The 20,793-nt window shown below is 42.5% G+C and overlaps 1 long non-coding RNA gene across 1 annotated transcript in view; it reads right to left on the reverse strand.

Moving 5' to 3' along the window:
* Window positions 1-9,481: 9,481 nt before the first annotated feature.
* LOC117557711 overlaps window positions 9,482-20,793 on the reverse strand; it is a 69,545-nt gene continuing 58,233 nt past the window's right edge. The window contains exon 3 of the long non-coding RNA XR_004570749.1: window positions 9,482-9,976. This is a non-coding gene — a long non-coding RNA (uncharacterized LOC117557711). The remainder of the gene's footprint in view (window positions 9,977-20,793) is intronic.

The following is a 20,793-nucleotide window of genomic DNA, read 5'->3' on the forward strand; positions in this document are numbered from 1 at the left end:
TAGATCGCTCATCGGAAAGAACAGCTGACACTGAGCGTTGTCTTTCGATGCGAACAGATCCACCGCGGCTCTGCCGTAACGCACCCACAGCTGGCTCACAATCCTTGGATGTAGAGTCCAGTCTGCATAAAGTGGTATACCTCTGGACAGTAGATCTGCCCCGAGGTTCATCACTCCCGGTACGTGCGTCGCTCTCAGAGAGAGGAGACGTCTACCGCTCCATAGGATCAGTTTGCGCGCCAGTGTGTGTAACTGGAGGGAACGCAAACCCCCTTGGCGGTTAATATACGATATTGTGGTCGTATTGTCTGTCCTCACAAGGACGTGATGTCCCCTGAGGAAAGGCAGAAAGCGTTTTAGGGTGAGAAACACCGCTAAAAGCTCCAGGTAATTTATGTGCGCCCGCTGGAGGTCTCTGCTCCAGAGACCCCTCACCGGGCGACCTTCATAAATACCTCCCCAACCTGTCAGACATGCGTCCGTGGTGACCACCTTCCGTGAAAAGACAGCACCCATAGGCACACCTCGTACACTTTAGTTTTAGGGCGGCCACCCAGCGCTGAAACTCCCTCATGTGTAAGCGTCCCAGTCGTACGACCAGGATAGCTGACGCCATGAGCCCCAGCAATCGCAGGCATGATCTGAAGAGAACATGTTTGCGCAGCTGGAAAAGAGCGAGACAAGCTCTGAAAGCTTTCACTCTTTCCGCTGACAAGCGAGCTGAAAAGGGCACCGAGTTCAGGCGTAAACCCAGGAAGAGTATAGTCTGCGCGGGGCACAAAATGCTCTTCTCTGTGTTTATTATGAAACCCAGGTTGAGCAGGTGCTTTACGAGGACATTTGTCTGCGTAACAGCCTCCTGCTCTGACTGTGCGAGAAGCAGCCAGTCGTCCAGGTAGGTCGCCATGCGAATACCCTGTTGTCTTAACGGGGCTATCACGGCTTCCGTACATCGTACAAACACCCTTGGACTGAGAGACAGACCGAAGGGGAGTACTCTGTATTCATAACAGATCCCCTGAAATGTGAATCTCAGATATTTCCTGTGTGGGTAATATACTGGGATGTGAAAATACGCATCTTTCAGGTCGACTGATGTAAACCAGTCGTCTTGTCGCACGAGCCGCAGCAGAGATGTGTGAGTGAGCATTCTGAACTTATATCTTTTTAGATATTTGTTCAGAGCCCTCAAATCAAGTATTGGCCGAATTCCGTTCCCTCCTCGTTTGGGAACGAGGAAGTACTTGGAATAGAAGCCGCCCTGACTCTGCTCGGCGGGTACAATAGATATAGCCCTCTTTTCTAGGAGAGAGAGAATCTCTCTCTCCAGAATATGGGCTGACTCTCCTCGGGCCTGTGAATGCAGAATGCCCGAGAAGCGAGGGGGGGTGACAGCGAATTGGAGTCTGTAGCCCCGTGTTACTGTCTTGAAAACCCAAGCAGATGATGTGAGCATCTTCCACTGCATGCTCCTTAGAGCCAGTGGAGATGTCACGTCTCTTCCTCTCTGAGTCTCTATTTGTTGTGTTATGGGGCCCTCTAGTGTCTGAACACAGTGGTGCCCCTTTTCGACAATCCCCACCGACACTGCGCATGCGCATGACGGTGGTGCCTTCACAACCCCAGCCGGCACTGCGCATGCGCGTGGCGGTGGTGCCTTTAAAGCCCCAGCCGGCACTGCGCATGCGGGTGGCGGTGGTGCCTTCACAGACCCGCCTGTAATCCGCCTTTTGAGAGATGCCGTAGCTGCTCTCAGAAGGGGAACAGTTGACGGGCTGTTTATTGGTTTTATTGTTTTTCTTATCATTTTTTTTTTTGAGCTGCGCCCTTGGCTCGAAGCCTGGATGCGTCAGCGGCAAATGTTTTATGACAGAAAAATCAACAAATGTGTGACATGTGTTTGTGCGGACTTGAGGATGGTGTTGAGGCATCTCTCGAGGCGGCGGGAACACATTTAGAGCTGTGGAACCGTCTTGGACTTCCAGCTCTGTCACAGAGGGGAGAAGGAGGGGCTGTCACGCCGCTCGCTTCTTCTTCCTCGACTGCTGGCCGAAATTCTGGGTTGGCTGCGCCTGAGCTGCAGCCGGAACCGGAGATTTTCTAGGCCAGCTCGCCCTCGTCTCCAGCCTGGGCTGGGGACTCGGGGCGGGCTGCGACCTCTGCGTTTTCGGTGTTTTAAACCGAGCAGGGTTCGAGGCAGCTTGGGCGAAGGACTGCTGCTGCGAAGGACTGCTGCTGCGAAGGCAGCGGCTGGACCCTTCGAGGGAGGCAGAGGTGGAGTGCCTCGTCCTCCTTCTTTTTCGACTCACACCTCCTTTGCATGGAAGCAAGAGCGGAGCCGAAAATTCCCTCGGGAACGATGGGCATATCCAGCACATCCTCCTTTTCCCGGTCTGGGAGGTTGGTGAGGTTGAGCCATCTCGCTCTTTCCTGCACCACCATGATCCCCATTGCCTTGCCCGTGGCCTGGACGGCGCAGCGTTGGACACGAAGACAAATGTCCGTGACCGCTGCCATCTCGTCCAGAGTGGCTGCCCCCGGGTTACCCGACAGGTCCTCGCAGAGCTCCGCTTGGTAAGCGGTTAGCAGCGAGGACACATTCAGGGCCCTGGCGGACAACGCTGCGGCTTTGTAGGACCGTTCAGTCATTGTCGACTGAAATCGGTCCGACTTTGCTGGCAGCATGGGGTTCCTGCTTGGTGACGGGCCCATCCTCGGTAGGAGGTGGGCCGCTACCAGCGGTTCCATGGGCGGAATGCGGAGCAGGCTGAGCTTCTCCATTCCGTCACAGTCTAGGGAGGAGGCACCCTGGATTGGGACCTTGTTGCTGAAGGGCCGATCTCTCCACGAGACCGACACCTCATCCAACATCTCCGGGAAGACCGGAAGGAGTTGCCTCTTTGTCCGCGCTGCTTGGGGAAAATGTTTTCCTTCGTAGCGGGACCTGGAGGTCTCCTTGGCCATTTCAGGCCACAGGATGTCGAGTCTGGCCGCGGCGCGTTTACACACGGCCTGCAGGTCCATGCTCAGACAGGGCGAAGCTGGTGTGCTATCGCCCGGGAGAGCAGCCCTCGCTCCAGGCTTTGCAGCCTGAGCCGATGACATGAAGATGTCCTCTTCATGTTCATCCGACTCGGACAGGAGGAACACCGAGGTGTCCTCTTCGTCCTCATCGTAGTCCAGCTCGAGGACATCCTCCGCGGGTGAGACCATGGTGAGGTCTAACCGGGAGCCCCAGCTCGGTGGGGTCCCGTTCCCGCGTGTCTTGCCGTCACCGGGTCCCGGCCTGCCAGGGCGCGGGATTCCGGTTCTGCAGCCATCGCAGATAATGAGCCCCAGACCGACACGGAGAGGGGTTCACTCTCTGCGGCGGACGCCCCCGCGTCTTGACTGCCGGCCGGCAGGTCAATGGACATGGGGGGGTCCTGCTCCGACAGGCTAGCTTGGCGTGCTAACCGTCGGCGGAGGCTCTTCACGGTGAAGCGGACACAATGTCCGCACGAGCCGGGGTTGTCGATAGCGCCTCGGGCGTGTTCCAGCCCGAGGCAGGACGAGCAGACCTGGTGTGTGTCTGTGCCCGAGATCTTCAACCCGCAGCCACAGAGTCGAGCCACCGAGTCCCTGACTCCTCTGGTGTGAGGTAGAGAGGCGTCCATCTTGTTCGCCTCGTGGCGTGGAGAGGACCCGCTCTCAACAGGTAGGTTGGGAGAAAAAGGTGTTACCACCCTGTCCTTAATCCGGAGAAAAGGACGGTGTGGGTCTTTTATTCCCGGAGAATACTGACTGGTGTGACAGTATGCTCCTTTAATCCTTTCCTCCTCCGTGGGGAAGAGAAAAGAAAAAACGTCCTCGCTACCGTGGTGTCGGTAGTGAGGGAGCGAGCTAACGCTAGCTTGAAAAAATCAGACCTACCTTACTTTCCGGGGAAAGAGAACGGCGAGGTCGATTTCAATACTAACTGGCGTTAGTATTACCGTCTTCCTGCGAAGCAGAAGGAGTAGCCGGCGAGCGCCCGTTGACCGAAATGGGTATTTGGGTTCAGTCTGTGGACCGTTAAGCTTGTCCGGCTCTGAAGCGAGAAGAGGTGTTTGAATGACACATGCGTCGTGGCGCAAGCTACTTATAGGGGGTGAATTCCCTGACGCTGACGTCAAGATCACCAGCCAATCAGGATTGGCGTAATGAGATTGATGCTTCTGTTTGCTCCGCGATGAGGCGCATCCCATAGTGAGACATCGAACGGAGTGTTATGAATGAGAACTGCATTTTACACGTTTTAAGAAAAACTCTTTAAAGGAACCAAACTAAATGTGCTGCTGGGTTAGTCAGCTATTGGCACTGACCAATATCCAACAATGTCCATAGTCATAATACATTATAATCTAACAGATATACTAATGCATTCAAATCGGATTATAAATGATTCCAAGTGGTCATTGGTGGCTTTAAGTAAAGTAATGAAGTTCCTGAGGTATACGCAGATATGGTCGATTCAAATCCAGTCATAAGTCACTATAAATGTTGTTTGTCCTTGTTTGTTTGTACTCCCCCCCCCACCCCAACTCTCCTTTATGTTGTAAAGCGAGTCAGAGAAAAGCACTATCGAAATACAATTTATTATTATTATTAGATAAGTGAAAACAAAAAAATATCATCGAATAGTTATTAGTAATAGTAATTATAATACTTGACCTCGTATATCATCATCAACATTACCTTTTTTTTATTTTGTTGATTTAGATTGAGGGAAATGTGTTGAATATATTCCTATAAGTGATCTTTAATTATTTAACATGGAAAATACAGCGGCTGTCAGAATACAGTGGCTGTCAGCGTAGAAATCAGCATACATTTTGGAAGTTAATGGGAAATTACAATCAGAAAATGATGAAAATCCAAATCAGTGTCAATTTAATTACTGTAGATTTCATGTTATTTTGTTTATTTTATTTTGTTTCATTGACCAAGACGTGTATCAGTATAAGCAGTTGCATTTTGCAACACCATCACTGAACTCACAGCACTGATGGATGAGAATCCAGGCCAGACATCTCTTCCTTTCACACAGCCTCATGATTTCACACAGCTGTTTATAAGGGGTATGTGTGAGTGTGTGTGTGTGTGTGTGTGTGTGTCTTGTTACACTGAACCCGCTCTCCTCCTCCTCTTCCTCACCCAAACCTGAGCCCTATCTGACACAGCCTGCATTTCACATCCTACTGTGTGAAGCTCCTGACGTGATTGGAAGATAACTAAAACATCTGTGGTCATTGCATCATTACTTGTGAGTGGCCTCAACAGCAGCAGAGAAGATTATGTCCATCAAACTAGATTTATAAACTGAGGCGTCAAGTTCTCATAAAAAGAGAGATGACATGTTCAACAAGCCATCTGAGAAACGTGCTAAAAAGGTTAATTTTAGCATTATGTATTTTACAACATGCTGCAGTGCTACAATACTATTGGAATAAGCTGCAGTTGAATGGTTCCCCTTAAGGTATATTCTTAATCATAAGGTCATTCATTTCACAGTGTAATGCATGTGATTAACTGTCTTGTACTAAGGTGCTTTGGCAGCAGTTCTCCTTGGAGGGCAGTAAGATATTTTACTCTAATTTGAATGTGACAGCCCTCCCATACAGCCAGTCCAACACATGAGGAGAATATTAAGTTGTTAAAGCGGCAAGTGCCTCATGATGGGATATATTCTTATACGGCAAACGCAGTGATTTGCACTAAGTGAAAAAGAAGGCAAAAATAAAAGATAGAAAACATATCAATATGTCATTCAGACTAATGTTTACCACAGCATCTGCAGCTCCACACAGGAGAAGTACTTGAGGAGATTAAAGCAGCGGCCAGCAGACAGACAGAGCACGGCATGTTTCCAAGGTAACAAGCTGTGCTATGGACAAGCACTTTTTGATGGCAGCAGAGTCAATATACAGAAGTCTTTCTCAAGCAGATGTCCACTTGATTATTCAGCTACACGGAGAATGAAAGCACAAAGACATTCACATCTCAGAACAGAAGCCCGGTGTGTTTGTACTGCAAACTAAAACACTGATTGAACACAACTAATTACAAGGACAGTATTGTAGGTATGGTTTTCTTGGTAAAAGTTATATTTCAAGGAGACCAAAACAATTAAATATAAGGTCAGGTCAGAGGGCTGCAAGCTTATTTTAGCCCCATAACCCGCTGTAAGACAACAAACTGTAGTTTTAAAACTTTAGTTTTTCTCCAAATTAAACAAATGAGCATGTCAATTAGTGGGCATTAGAGGTGAAGGTAGGGGATTTAATGAATCCCTTACCAACCGCTCCCAATTATTCCTGCAGTTTAAAATCCATTGATAAGCCAACTAACCGGCTGCTGGCTGTAGCCCCATATTTATCATACAGATACAAAAGGGGCATCAATCTTTTTATACATCTCTTGGCAATAAAGCGTATTTTCCATCTATTTAACCAATGCAAATAAATAATTCATGAAAAAATGTCATGTTTTTGAAACAGCAAAATACAAAGTGTGAGTATGTGTGTGTTGTTTGGCTGTCAGCAGCTGCAGTGATGCTGCCTGCCTCTCCGATGTGGTAGACACTATGAAGGTTCGACATGTCTGTGGTATTTTTGACTCCTTTCAGGCGAGACGGTCTACGTGGACTTGTACTATGTATTACTTAAAACTCTCCAAGAAGGTTGTTCAACTTCTTTTCTCTCTTTTTCCTGCTTGTGTTTAACTGGGTGCCAAAATGTGGCTGTGTGCAGAAGAGCTGGAATACATCTCATTTTGTGGGGAAAGGAGCGGGGGCTCTCGGTGTGTGGCAGAGGCCTACTCTTGGATTCATTTGTGTGACGTGAATTAATGGCTCACTGGAGTGTGGTTGACGCCCTTTAGTATCACCCACAAAGTACGGCGCAGCTCCAGATGAGATCCTCGCTGCATTAGATCACCCAGCAGCCTGAGCACAGATGATAGATGCAGAACCAGATGAAATGATGTTGTCACCTAAATCTGTTTTTGTCTCCCTGATGAAATCTTCTCTAGGGGAGTACTTCAGTTACAACTCGGTCTGGAAACCGTCTCATCTCTCATGATTAACTTGGGTTCAAAATGTGAAAAAGACCCAGAAGTACAAGCACCCATCATCACTACCCCTCTCATCCAGCCCAAAATGCTATTCTTAGAGTGTGCTATTTTTCTTTGTCACATACTGTACTCTACTTGCTTTTTCTCCCAGAGGAAAAAAATCATGTATTTTATGTGAAGCCTGTCATTGTACCTGGTGGAATAGAGACAGGGGAATGAAATGTTGTGTGTGTGTGTGTGTTTTCATTCCAGTAGTTTGTGTTTAATATATTCTATTGGTTCCAGGCTTGCGGTGAGATTACAGCCACACCTTTTCCTTGAACACAAATATGGGTTTCATTCAGAAAGCCACTTTGGTCAAGTCTTATTTTAAAGCGGTAAGCATTGTAGCCTGTATTCCTCTGTGGCAAGCGAGGAATCAACCATGCCTTTATTTCTGTAATTCAAGGTTTAGTCCACTTAAGGAACAACTCAGTGTGAGCACCAGAGAGAAATTGGCAGCGTGACCGTGCCATGCTATAGGTATTGATTTTGTAGCTTTGTAGGCTATGGTGTTTACAAACCTGCTCAGACTGAAGCCAAATCATTGTTGTTCTGCCTCCCGTGGGATAACAATGTAGTTCAGGCAATAGGATGCCTTAACAGTAGATCCTTAGAAGGGCTAGAGAGTGCAATGAGACTGGGGCACTAATGGCACATTTCCACTGCAGCAGGGTAGCCCCGTTTAAGCGTCCCTAGCGTCCTCGCTCAGGCCTCGGGCTGCCTCGCCGGCCGTCCGAGGCCGTGGCGCATTTCCATTACAGTTTAGGACCTGGGGTAGCAACGCAGTGTAGGCGGGGCGATCGGCTTCACATTTCGAGTTGTTCCGTCGAGCTCCCGCTGGATTTTATCATCCCCAATTAGATGTAGGAACGTCGTCACCTCCTCGGTCGACCACGGTGTGCTTTTTTTCGACGTTGCCATTTTTGTAGCTCCTCTGTGTATAAAAATGCTGCAAGCTTGCTTCTAAATATATATGCGACGCTAGGGATGATCTCGCGCGCGATCTTGTGACGATTCTCTTTGACCAATCAGCAGTCGAGAGTGTTGACGTCACTAGTTCAGCCCTGGCCTGATAGAACCACGATTTTATGGGGCCGGAAAAAGAGGGAAAAAGTACCCGCTAGCCGGCGCTACGCTATATGGAAAGGCAACCAAAAACTGGTTTGGCCGCTTGAGGACGATTACGGAGCGTCCACACAGCAGCGTGCGTTGACGCTTGGCGGTGGGCGTGTCTGAAGCTTGGGGATTTTTTGCGAGCAACGCGACCAACAACCAATCACATGAATCTCCCGCCCCCGACATACAAAGCAATAGCAATGTTAAAACGAAGTAAACTGGATATAAAATCCCCAAACAGGCGAAAACCTACCAGTTACACCCACTGTCTCTGCCACCTCCCTCCATGCCTCGCTCCTCCGGTTTGTATCCCGGTAGATGAACAGAGACTGATCATACGGCACCGGGTGATTCACTACCGCTATAATGAATTTTCCCTCCATTTTTTGGAATATGAGGAAATTACCTGCGTAGTCTCTCCCAGGCCAGCATACACGCAGTTTGATTGGCTAGCGCTTGTACTGTCAGATTTGCTTAAATGGGATTTCATTGGCTGACGCTTCTGCCGAGGCGCCAAAAGTTGAACATTGCTCAACTTTTGAAGCAAGCAACGCCAGCAACGCTCCACGTCGCTTCCCAAAATGCAGTTCTGCTAAAAGTGACGTCACCCCATTCAAAGTGAATGGGCAGAAGCGTTGGAAGCTTCAACGCACGCCGCTGTGTGGACGGGCCGTTAAACGGGCCGTTAAACGGGGCTACCCGCTGCAGTGGAAATGTGCCATTTATAAGCTTGACACAAGCAGAGCTGCAGAAACATCCATTACACTTTATCTGGTTTCAGGCTAACAGAAGTAAGAGGCTTTAATTCAGATGATGTGCTAATTACAGTGTAATCAACTGTTTAGTATCATAGCGTCAGTGCTTAAATATGCTACTTTTAGCATTTTAGCATCGATAAAACAATCACAGACAGGGCGAGCAGCCTCTATTTGGTGTTTTACTTTATGTGCCACCTGGAAGAGCGTTGGAGGAAATCTGATTGATGCTTTACAACATAACAGAAGGAGGATGCTGTTCCTCCAACTCTAATGAAGCATTCACATCTCCTCGCAACAGCAGATGGAGCAGGAGAAACGCTTGTGGAATAATAATGTTTATCCTTTTATCCTGATGCAAAACATAATCATTTAGACGCAGCGGATTTATGATTTAATGCGCAAATACTCGGGCCAACAATATCACAATTTGGCATTTTATGTTTTTTAATGATTTTAAAAAACAGACATGATAGACTACAGGCTACATGAAGCTCTAGTTTGTGCCTTTAATGTATCACTATACATTTGCACCACAGACATAACCATCTGGAGGAAAACGCTTTCAATCCGCAGCATGATTTAATGAATGTTTCTGTCAAGTTGCAAAAATATTAATAATGAACGTATCAGTAAAATATGTATTGACACATGTTTTTGTTAAACACCAGATAAACAACAACCTTGCAATGCAATATCTGCTTGTAGTGACTTCAGCATTATTCTACTTTTTATGGCTGAATTAAGTCTCTCACAGCACTTGGTTGAGGTTAGGAGAGATGATGGTCTTGGTTAACTACAGACAAAATCTGCAGCGACTTGAAACACAAATCATTACGTGCCTATTAACATTCAACCACAGCCACCATCTTTCACTAACCTTAACCAAAGTGTTTCTGCAGGATGCAAATCCTGGTCTCTGGACACAGTCCTGAGGTTTCTCCACCAACCACCCATCCTGGCCTCCAGCACTGTAAACAAATGAAGCACTTCATTTAGTATTGTAAAAAAATAGTAGCAATATACTGTAGTACTATAGGAAGGCAAATAGCAGCACTTTGAGTGTGCAACATGGCCCATCAGATATTGGTTCATTACTCAAGTTGTACTATAAATGTGGGCTGAGTGAACCGATCTTAATCTACAACTGGAGATGCAAATTGAGGACTTTTCTTTGCTTGACTCTTTTACTGCTATATCTGCCATCAAATGTTTTTAAGCAGCTTGATATAAATGAATATGGCCACCGTTTGAATAAGAACCAAAAACAAAAGATTCTCGAATGTTTTATACAACTAGCAACAAGCTATGAACTACATGTAAAAAATCATTTGTAACTTGTGAACCTTTATTGGGTCAAATCCACTTTTGTAAATCTTCCTGGCAGCAACAGTCATTTCACATTAAGCTACAAAGCAGTGACCTTGAAACAGGGTGGGGCTGTGTATTTCGAGCTCTGGACCATTTGTCTCTCCAATTTCTCTGCAATTCCTGCAGTCCATCACTGTCATAAGCTCATTATTGATCAGAGACTGATGCGTCTCATGTTCACAGTTAGTTGTCTCCTATTGTATCCTCATCACTCTTATATGAGCTTTGCACATTGATATGTGCCGCATCAGAACTGTAAAATAAAACAGGATCTTCAAGAGAGATTTCCAGTAACAATAAAAACATTATAGCTATGATCCCAAGCGCAAAACTAAAGTTCAAATATCTTTATTTATTGGTACCTGTGGGAAGACATGGATAAATGATTTTCATTTAACTCTAGTGGTCCGAAGAGAGAGAGAGAGCAATTTGAAAACTCCTACCCATCAAAAGGTCGACTACAAGGAGAAAATGACTGCTGCATGAAGACTGCAAGGAAATAGGAAATATGCTGCAAAGTTACTAAAAAGAGGCCAATTATAACTGAAATGGGATGCAAAGAAGACTGCAGAAAGATGCTTAGCCACAGAAAAAAGACACTAAATTACAACAAGGAAATGCAATCTTTACGCAAAACAACCATAAAGACACAAAGACACAAAGACAAAGACACAAAATGACTAAAGACAGATTAGAAAACTACATGAGGGATATTCGTTTGTATTTGTTTCAGTCTGGGTTCCTATGCAGGAGGGATGGGGCATTTACATGTCTGTGTCCTGGGACATGTCGTCTTATAATCTGTCCATTGCTGTTAGGGTTAGTTAAAAAAGCAGCTATTTATTGATAATATTTCAAATTAAAATGTTTTAAATTGTCGGTTTAGCATATATTAGGGAGTCTACACTGGCTGTAATTGTAAAATTCATTATTGTCAAGAACCAGAGCTTTATCACCCATTTTGACAAATGTAATGTCCTGCATTCAAAAACCATTTAATATTTAAGTGAGAGTTAAGGCAGTAACAGTACCTAGCTCCCTCTCAATAAGACGGATATAGCCTACTGTAAGCTTTCCAACACAACCTTCTGAAGCGCTTCGCTGTGCAAACAGCAGCAGGAAATGACTCCAAATTGTACCCAGAATGCGAGCATGTGAACAAAACACCCCAAAGAGCGTCTCAAACCATCGTGCAAATGTCTGAGGACTGCTATGTGGCATGAAAGGAACATCCATCTCATTTAAATAAGTCAACAACTCTGCAGTATTAGGGTTTGGGGCTCAGTAGTCACAGGGTGCCTCCACAGGAGCCGCCCCCCCGGCATGTTATCTTTGTGCTGATTGACTCAGCGGGCTCTCATTATCACGGGCAGAATGAGCTGTTAATGTTCTCACAGCCTCTCCTGCTCATTTTCAGGTTACAGCGTGGTTGGGGAATGTCACTTCAATGCCAGTTTTGTGTTCCTCTTAAATTGGTTGAGGCTATTACCACATTATTTATAGCACATGCTTTATTTAGTATTCCCACTAGAATAATCCAAAAAGCTCTTTATTGTTACAGTGATGGAAACTCTTTAAAGCTGTGGCTCTACTGCAGTTCTTTATCTGACGGACACCTCGCAGGATGTAAGAGTACCTTTTATAAATGGTTGCCTCAAGGCTACAATCTTGGGTGAGATACCATAACTCTCAATAATGTCCGAGCAGTGACTGGCTGAGAAGAGGTTTGTAGCTAAAGAAAAGCCATAGATGGTTACACCAATCACAGAGAAATATTTTCTCAGAATCAACACGATCTCTTAACTAACAGGTAGAACCGGACGCAGGTGATATTTTAAAAGTACTACATTTACCTCTGCTGAGGATTACCTCCTTACAAAGTTATGAGTCTGCGGTAATGAAGAAATAAGCGGTTTCACACTATGTATTCAAATATTTGAAGATTAATTGCTCAGCAGGTTCATTGAAGGATTACACAAAAACTACAAAGAGTTGTAATTTGTCACATAATACATGAATCCGTACAAATTGCAATCTTGTAATTCTTAAAGCTTTTCCTGGACCGTAGAAAGGAGACAACTTATTAAAGCATTGCACATTAAAAATCAAGGAAATGCTGAGGAAAATGAGGGTTGTTATGAATAGTACATTAAATATTTCTCACCTCTGATGCACAGGACATAAATGCTGCATTGGAGCTATCCATCTAATGTTTTGATAATCTATATTCTATATTAATTTCCTTCTTATTCCATTTCATGAATACATTTCATCTGACAGTTTCTTTGAGAAAAGTAGAGTTCAGACAGTTCAGATTTACCCTTGGCAAAAACATGTTTTCTTTTAAATCTTTGCCAAACACAAGGATAATACAAACAAGGAAGATATATAATTATCAACCTCTTGCATTGCAGTTTTGGCTTCCAGCTATTTATATTAATTAACAGGCCTTGCAGCTAAGCTTGCTTGTTGAATGACAATGTTTTCCTCATTTGCTTCAGAAGCTCTTATCAAAAGTGATAGACCTGGCAAGATCAAAGTGCAGCTAGTGGTTTCCCCTCCGGCACTTTCTGACTGGTAGAGCGAGATTTTAAAGGACTTGTGACAAGCACACTGCCTTTGAAGCGGATTAGTATTGTTACCTTCTCATGTTGCACTACTGTCCCCAGAAATCAGTGGTTTAAACTATCTGGCCGTCTGAACCCCACACAAATTTCCCAGTGGTGAAATATGTGTTCTCACCATTTCAAAGTGGCCCCTTGAGCCCTATAGTGCTGCACTATAATCATAATGAACCTCTATGGGGCACACAAAGCTGCTGCTGATAAAACTTATTAAGCTTATTTTTCATGTCCCCAAGGAAAGATTGATTGCACTTGAGAGCCTTTTAATATAAATATATTATCTCCCTCAGTGGTATGAAATCTCACTCTGAAAAATGCTGCTCCAACACTTTAGCAGTGGAAACGTGATCAGAGGCAATCCAAGACTGCAGCACACTTTAAATCCTGCAGCTACAGAGCTGTAAACCAGCTCAATATTTGTTGCCTTGATAGAACAAAAGACATATGATTGTTTACTTCACCTTGAACATTGTCATCACATTATCTTTCACTGCTCCTTGGATCCCTTTCAGTTTCAAACAAATGGAGGATTGAAAGGCAGCTCCTCCACTGCTAATCACTTCTATGTGTCAGCAGCAGACACTCTGTACGGCTACTGCAGGTGTTGTATTGTTCATCACCCGAAATTTTACAAACAAAAGGTAAACAGTATCAAACTGTACTGCCTGCTGCAATCTTCCAGACGATACTGCTGCATCAGAACCAAGACCACGAGACTAAGAGACAGTTTTATCCCACGGGCAATTAGACTGACAAACATCTGTTTACAGTCCACATATTTATATATTACCATAAGCATTATTACCTGTACTGTACAGTATTTAATTAACATTCTGTTTTATTTAACTATTTTTTAAATGTATATAGTTTACTTATTTCTTCTAGAAGACATTCCTGACATTGTGTCCCTTGCACCATTCTCAATTTCAATATTATTTCTATATCTTCTTGAATTTATTTTTGATGTACTGCTTCAAGTACTACATTTAGAAACAACCATAAATAGAAATAATATTTTTTTAAATTGTATATGCGCCATAAATATGAGACTGGAGCCAGATGATGATTAGCTTGGTTTAGCATAACGACTGGAAACCGAGGGAAACAGCTAATCTGGCTTCAAAGATAACAAATTCCAACTACTGGTACATCTTAACTTCATTAATTTAAAAAGTAGTATATTTTCTGTTATATTTGTACAAAGAAAAAGAAAACAACCTCCTGGAAAATAGTCCAGCCCATAACCCCCAGTGAAACCTGAACTTGTAGGCTACTTTTTACACAAGAAGAAATATATGACTTTTTAGTTAGTTACACAGTATTTAACAGACACACTAAGTGGTAAGTGGTATTGAACTTTCTATCTGACAGTTCTGGAGCTAATACTAAATAAATATTACACTTAAATCTGTTTCGAGTGTCAATATTTGAGTTCAGTTTACAGCTCCCTCCTCAAACAAAGAACATCTAACTGAATACACCTAACTGCTACTAGCATGTCGGTTATTCTGTGCCGTACCACAAAACGGATTTCAATTAAGTTGAAATAGATGGATAAAGAGTTGCTATATGTCTCGTTCCCTTTTTAAAGTTGTGTGAGTGAGGCAGAGTCTCGGATTAACAAGGACAGGTTGAATTACAGCTTTAGTTTGGGGGCAATTCAATAGGAAGTTAATCAATCTGAGGATTAATTGTTGCACCACATCCTGAGCAGCAGACACTCGATACAGCCAGAGGGAGACTGCTTTAATGGAAATGAAATACAGACAGCACACTGCTGCAGCAGCTTAACCCTTCACAGCTCCTACACATGATTAATGTCTTATTAAAGAGAATAGGCAAGGTGAGTATCATACATAGTCTCATTCATATAGTATGTTCCAGTTTAAAGAAGTGTGTTATAAGAATCTTTTCATTGGAATTTTTCCCAGGTTGGGGGTCATTTCGAGGCTCAAGGATCCATGACATAAGGTATATGAAGGACGGTTAAAATGGCGCTTTAGAAGCAAAAGCATTTTGAGGGTCAATGAGGTGTTATAAATGCCCCATTTTACAGCTGAGAGCCCCTACATGAAGATGTGGAGATCATAAAAAAATATCGAGCTGAAATTCCACTTTAGGCTTCATGATTTTGTTCATTTATTTTACCATATCTGCTGACTTTTATGACTAACAGCTGCCAAATGTGCATAATGCAAATACTACAGTATGGGCATAAGTTACCTTCTAAAGTAAGTGAGCTATGGTGTTGATTCACACCACATGTAATATCACTGTGATATTTGAGTCTAAAAGACTGCCATAAAAAGGCCTGTAGTATAATCAAATGAGGCACAAGGTTAGTAAGCTTAGTTTGCCTCAGACTATTTTAGAACACTCATTCTGTGTGGATTTCTTTGTCAGAATAAATAGAACCAATTAATAGAGAAGGTCACATTGAACAAAGTTCTCAGTAGAATGAAAAACATGAAAGGGCAATATGGTGTTTTTCTGTGCATACAGTATACCTACTGAAGTTTCATTGCTAGTTTATAAAAGGAGACTTGGTACCTGTGGCTATTTATTTTTATTTTAAAGAACAAGTTGTATTCTTGTACCAGTGTTAAGCATATAACAACATATTTAACCGTTTGCACCTAAAGCTTTTGTAGCTTTCGAACAGTTCACACAATCGCATTCAGGAGATGAGATTTGTCCGTTCTTGGACACATTTCTTTAAGACTAACCATTAAAGTTCATTCTCTACGTCTGTACAGCAATTACAATAACACTCATCTCCAGGTCCATTTAGTAGACTGCCCTGTGGCTTTCAATCTTATCACATGTTAGAGGAGACTTTTTGATTTTTAATTTCAGACATATTTCTATATTTAATTTGAAGCTTCCCGACAATGTGATCCTAAGAGTTTGCTTGGGTGTAAACTTGTTTTGGTGTTGAGTCAATTCCAATTAAATGGAGCCTTAGGGAAACATTAACTGAGAATATTGTGTGTCAACAAATGTAAGGCATTGAGCCAAAGCACAATAATAAAGATGTCCGATCTACCACTATTTGGTTTTTGAATAACAAATATATTTTCAGTAATATATCAGTAGACATGTTTTATTGAATGGCATAATCTGACTGACATCTGTTGCACATATTCAATTATTTTCCGTCAATGGTTGACTTTGTGTCAGACCATGTGTGTACACATATTCACATAAACAAATTGCAGATTTTTGTCGGGGCTGAGATTCATTGCAGGAAATTGATTCCTCTGGACATTACTCTTCCAAAGAGATGCTGCTATAGGATGTGAGGCAGGCACACACCGTCATTTGTCAGGTGTCTCTGCGAGCGCTCTCATGCTTTGACTTATTGCATCTGGGTTGGCTAGAGAGGAGATAGGCTCTTAAACAAATGGCTGCTGTCACACAGGGGGAGGCAGCCTTTAATGAGCCTGTCTCCACAATTGGCACGGTTCATGTCAAGCTCCAGGCCGGCTCTAAACCGGAGCTCTAGCGCTTCTGTAGGTGCAGATTTGTTTCTGCTCATTGTTATTTGTGTGTTACTGTAATAATGTATCAGCACCACAGCGAAATAATGGATGTACATGTTCAGAGTGCTGTGGCAATGAAGCTTCAGCAGACTTTTCCTGATCATCCTCAATGTCCAATTACATTTACAACATATTCAGTTTGTTATCATGTCTGAACAACTTAGTATCGACTGGCTTCTGATAAATAAATGAAGAGTAATACATTTTCTAATGATCAAAATGAATGTGTGCTATTTGTGACATGTTTGATTTTTCCCTGAAATGAAACACATGATAGTTGGGATTGTAAAGTTAAACCTGGCTTATTACAAAGACTGGAGGCAGAGAGAATGTGCCTTAGAAAAAGGTACAAAAAAGACTGTGCACAACTTCCATTTAGTGTTACATTTGTAACACACATTAAGAGGATTTTCGACACAAGATATTTTAAAAAAATCTACATTTACATTTATACAGTATATTTAAAAGCTTGACACAGTTGGACATGATGTAAAGCTGTAATGTTATGTGCCCATTGTTGACAGTTTACAGTCTCCTTATGCTTTAATCTCATACAAGTTTAATATGTTTTCACAGTAAAAGTAGATCCATGCATTGTCCACCCATAACAAAAGGTTTTCAGCACTGCTAAGTAATATAGCGGTCTTATCTAGAAGCCTTTCAGATTAAGATAAATGGGTCAATTTGAAAAGTAATTAGCTAACCTAAAGCTAATGTGTGTTTCTTGAATATCTGCCCTTCATCACATTGTGTGCCAAACCTGCGATCGGCTCTCCTTTCCTTTGTTCCCTGAAAAGTGAATCTGTTTAGAAAGAATGGAAATGATTGATTTGCGATAATGCTTCCTCTCTCTTCCTGACATTACTAAAATACCTGTCCAGGATCATTCCTGAATACAACAATGAGGGTAATGGATCGTAGAATCTCACTTACTTTTTCCGTGATCACGGAAACAATTAAAGATACTAAGTGGGTGTGACAGACAAAGCCTGTATGAAGGTTTTTAGGCTTCCTGCTGACAGAATATGTTCCACACATACTGTATTGTCTCTTTGAAGACTGGGGACAGATTTATTGCCCAGGAGTATCAAAGCAGAAATCCTCTCAGAGATAAATACCTCCATCTACCTTTTTCTCCCTCTCTGTGAGAGATAAGGACTCAAAGTGATGATCTTGCTGAGCTTTTCAGACAGCGTTGTTTTCTACCGTAGGATAGGCTTTGATTATTCCCACTCAAATGAAAATCACTGGGCATCAAACAGCAAAAAGTCTACTTGTTATGTGAGGCTGCACTTGGAGACAGTGGGCATTAAAGGTCCCCTATGATACAGTTTTTCATCAATATATTATAGGTCTCAGATATATACAAAACATGTCTCTGAAGTGTTTGGCTCCAAATACCAACCAGATCATGCATTACAGCATCCCATAATCCCCTCTGTTTCAGCCCTGTTTCAAAAGTGCTGATTCTCTGTCTGTTACTTTAGATGAAAATAATGAGCCACTCCCCACGCCCCTCTGAGAGATATTTGGTTAAAAAGAACACAATGGTGCTCTAGGAGGAGATTCAGGTGATAAGGTGGGCGGGTGTTACCTTGGTTGCTGATTGGCTAATGGTTACACAAGCCAACAAATCGTTATGACATCACAAAGTAGCCAAAATCTGATCAGCTCATTTTCAGACAGGTTTTTATATAAATGGATCAAGAAAAAAAGAGAGCAAATATTTGTTTCTTAAACCTTCAGAATCTCTTTACACAGAGGGGACACATGTTTATGTATAAAATACATGAAAAAGTGGATTTTGCATAATAGGTGACCTTTAAGATTAAGGCTAAAACGCTACAATAAAAAAGGTTTACAGTTTAAAGAGTAACCATTTATTCTAAACACAAGACAACAATATGGGATGGGTAAAATGGTCATTGAATTTTACAACACCCCCGTGACAGTGCAGAGAAATTATGCACTGCCATCACTGCTCACTGTGTGTGTACGACCATGATATATGGCTGATATGAAGACTTCTATTTCAAAATCGTAAAACACTGTGAGGTACATTTAATTGAATATCATTGTAGAGTACTAATATAAATAAAAGATGACACTATAGGTAGAGTTTCAATAAATACATGCAGTATATTAGAGTCAAAGTGGTATAGCATGTCTACAGTGTCTGTCTGTAGTCAGTAGTTCTCTGTTGACTCTGAATCCCCACTGTAAGAAATACAGATGAAAAAAACTATTTTCCAATACCCAATAAAGATTTTTTGGAGAATTGCTTTGAAAAGGGATCTGGGGATTCTTTCAGCATTGAGCCACAACAACAAATGTGTCAAACGTCCTCTTTAATCCTTAACACAATCCAGGGCAGACTGCACAAAACTGTTCTAACCTGCTTCTCTAAGGTTGGAAATAGTGTATTGTGCGGGAATTATATTGGTATATTATGGTATTTTATGCCCTCCAACATCAGGATTTTAATTCAGAATATTGTCATTGTTTTGCATTAATAGGTCAAGGGCAATGGCACATAGTCGTCTTTCCGCAGGGTGAAGAGAATAAAGCAGCAGCGGGATTTATTTTCTTCTGCTGTATGGAAATAAGGCAGTGTTTTTCTTCACACCATTAAACTCTCCAAGTGAAAAGAACAGCATTAAGAAGTCATTTACATTTTAAAGTGCCTATGAAGAATACACTTTGCCATTCTTGTACCAGAATAATAAATCCTCTGTTTAATTGAGGTTTTCTAGGAAAGTCACGAGCACAAAGAAATGCTTTGGGTTGAAAGTCATAATGTGAGCTATATACAGTATCATTCATAAGTTCACAATATACATCTTTCTGATCTCCATCATCATTATTGGCTTTTGGGTTTAAGTCAAGGCAGTAGATTTTTTCCATGGTGGAATAATGATCTACTTATTGTGGCTCTTTTTCTCTCTACATAGAAGGAAATAAATTGGTTCTCCATTCAAGTCCTGGTTCTGTGAACTGAAGACTTTACGGAGTTACCAAATAACCCTTGAAGCGAGCAATTGACTTTGCAATTTTGTACAAACTGATTGCAATTACCTGCGTCTGCACTCCAAAGGGCAGAAGTCCAAGGATGAATCTGATTGTATTTGTAATCCCCAGTGAGAGTGGAGATGAGGAGACCTAAGTCCAGGTAATAGTTATCATCATTATAAGGAGAAGCAGAAATACTATTTAGTCCTAAATAACCAACATACTTTACATGCGCATTGGCTTTTAGAAGTGATATTTTACATTCAATAAGTATCACTCAGACCAACACGAGTATCCCTCTGATGGTTGAAATTCACTTTAAAAGAACCTTTATTTTCTCTAATATAGCTCATTCATTACTAGAAATTCTGTGATTTGTGCATTGTTGGAAATATTCCAACAATCATGACTAAACACTTAATCTATTCTTGACACTGCAGCAGCTTTTCCTCCCACTTTCCCTGCCTGTCGCACTACACAATAAAAGTGTAAGGTTCTTTAGTGTAGTGAGAAACAATTATTTTCAAAAGCATATGTTCTCCTGCAGATGAAAGCCAGCGACTGTCGGTCTTCACCCTCTGCCTCGCTTCAAAGCGGATGGAAAACAAGCAATTTTCTGTCATTTTGTTGTGCACTTTGTCTCGTTTTGGTTGTACATTTCAAACGTCAGGAGCCACATACATTCAGACATATATTCGGTTTGTTTTTCCCTCTCGAGTGGCTGAATGTCACTCTGCCTGCTGGAGCAGAGCCGCACATAATAGTCAGCTCGACTGTCGGACAAAGCTCTTAAAGGTCAAGCACAAGCTGGAGTACTCTTCAAATAGATTAAAACAGCTCCTGTGTTGTTCATACGCATAGAAAACTGTTGATGTTCAATATCATCTGCATTCACACCCACTGAGGGATCGCTTTATGGCACACTGAGATCCATTTGATGCTTCACTGGATGTAATGGGAAAAAGGCAGAGGGTTTATGCAACATCCAGCACGTCGACACTCCATCACACTGTTCATACTTCCTCAGAAATGATATCTCAATCTCACTGAGGCAGTTTCCCCAACGCACATTTAATTCACTTTTCTTACAGATTCACGTTTTTAGCTGTACATTATTTGGTATTTAATTAAATCATATCATTTTAACACTTACTTTTTTGTGATTAAACATGCAGAATACCATATAACCGGATACCAATCTCCACGTCCTCCCACATTACAGTGTTTTCAAGTTCTGACAAC

The sequence above is a fragment of the Gymnodraco acuticeps genome, unplaced genomic scaffold (genome assembly GCF_902827175.1).
Source record: "Gymnodraco acuticeps unplaced genomic scaffold, fGymAcu1.1, whole genome shotgun sequence".
NCBI classification, from domain to species: Eukaryota; Metazoa; Chordata; class Actinopteri; order Perciformes; family Bathydraconidae; genus Gymnodraco; species Gymnodraco acuticeps.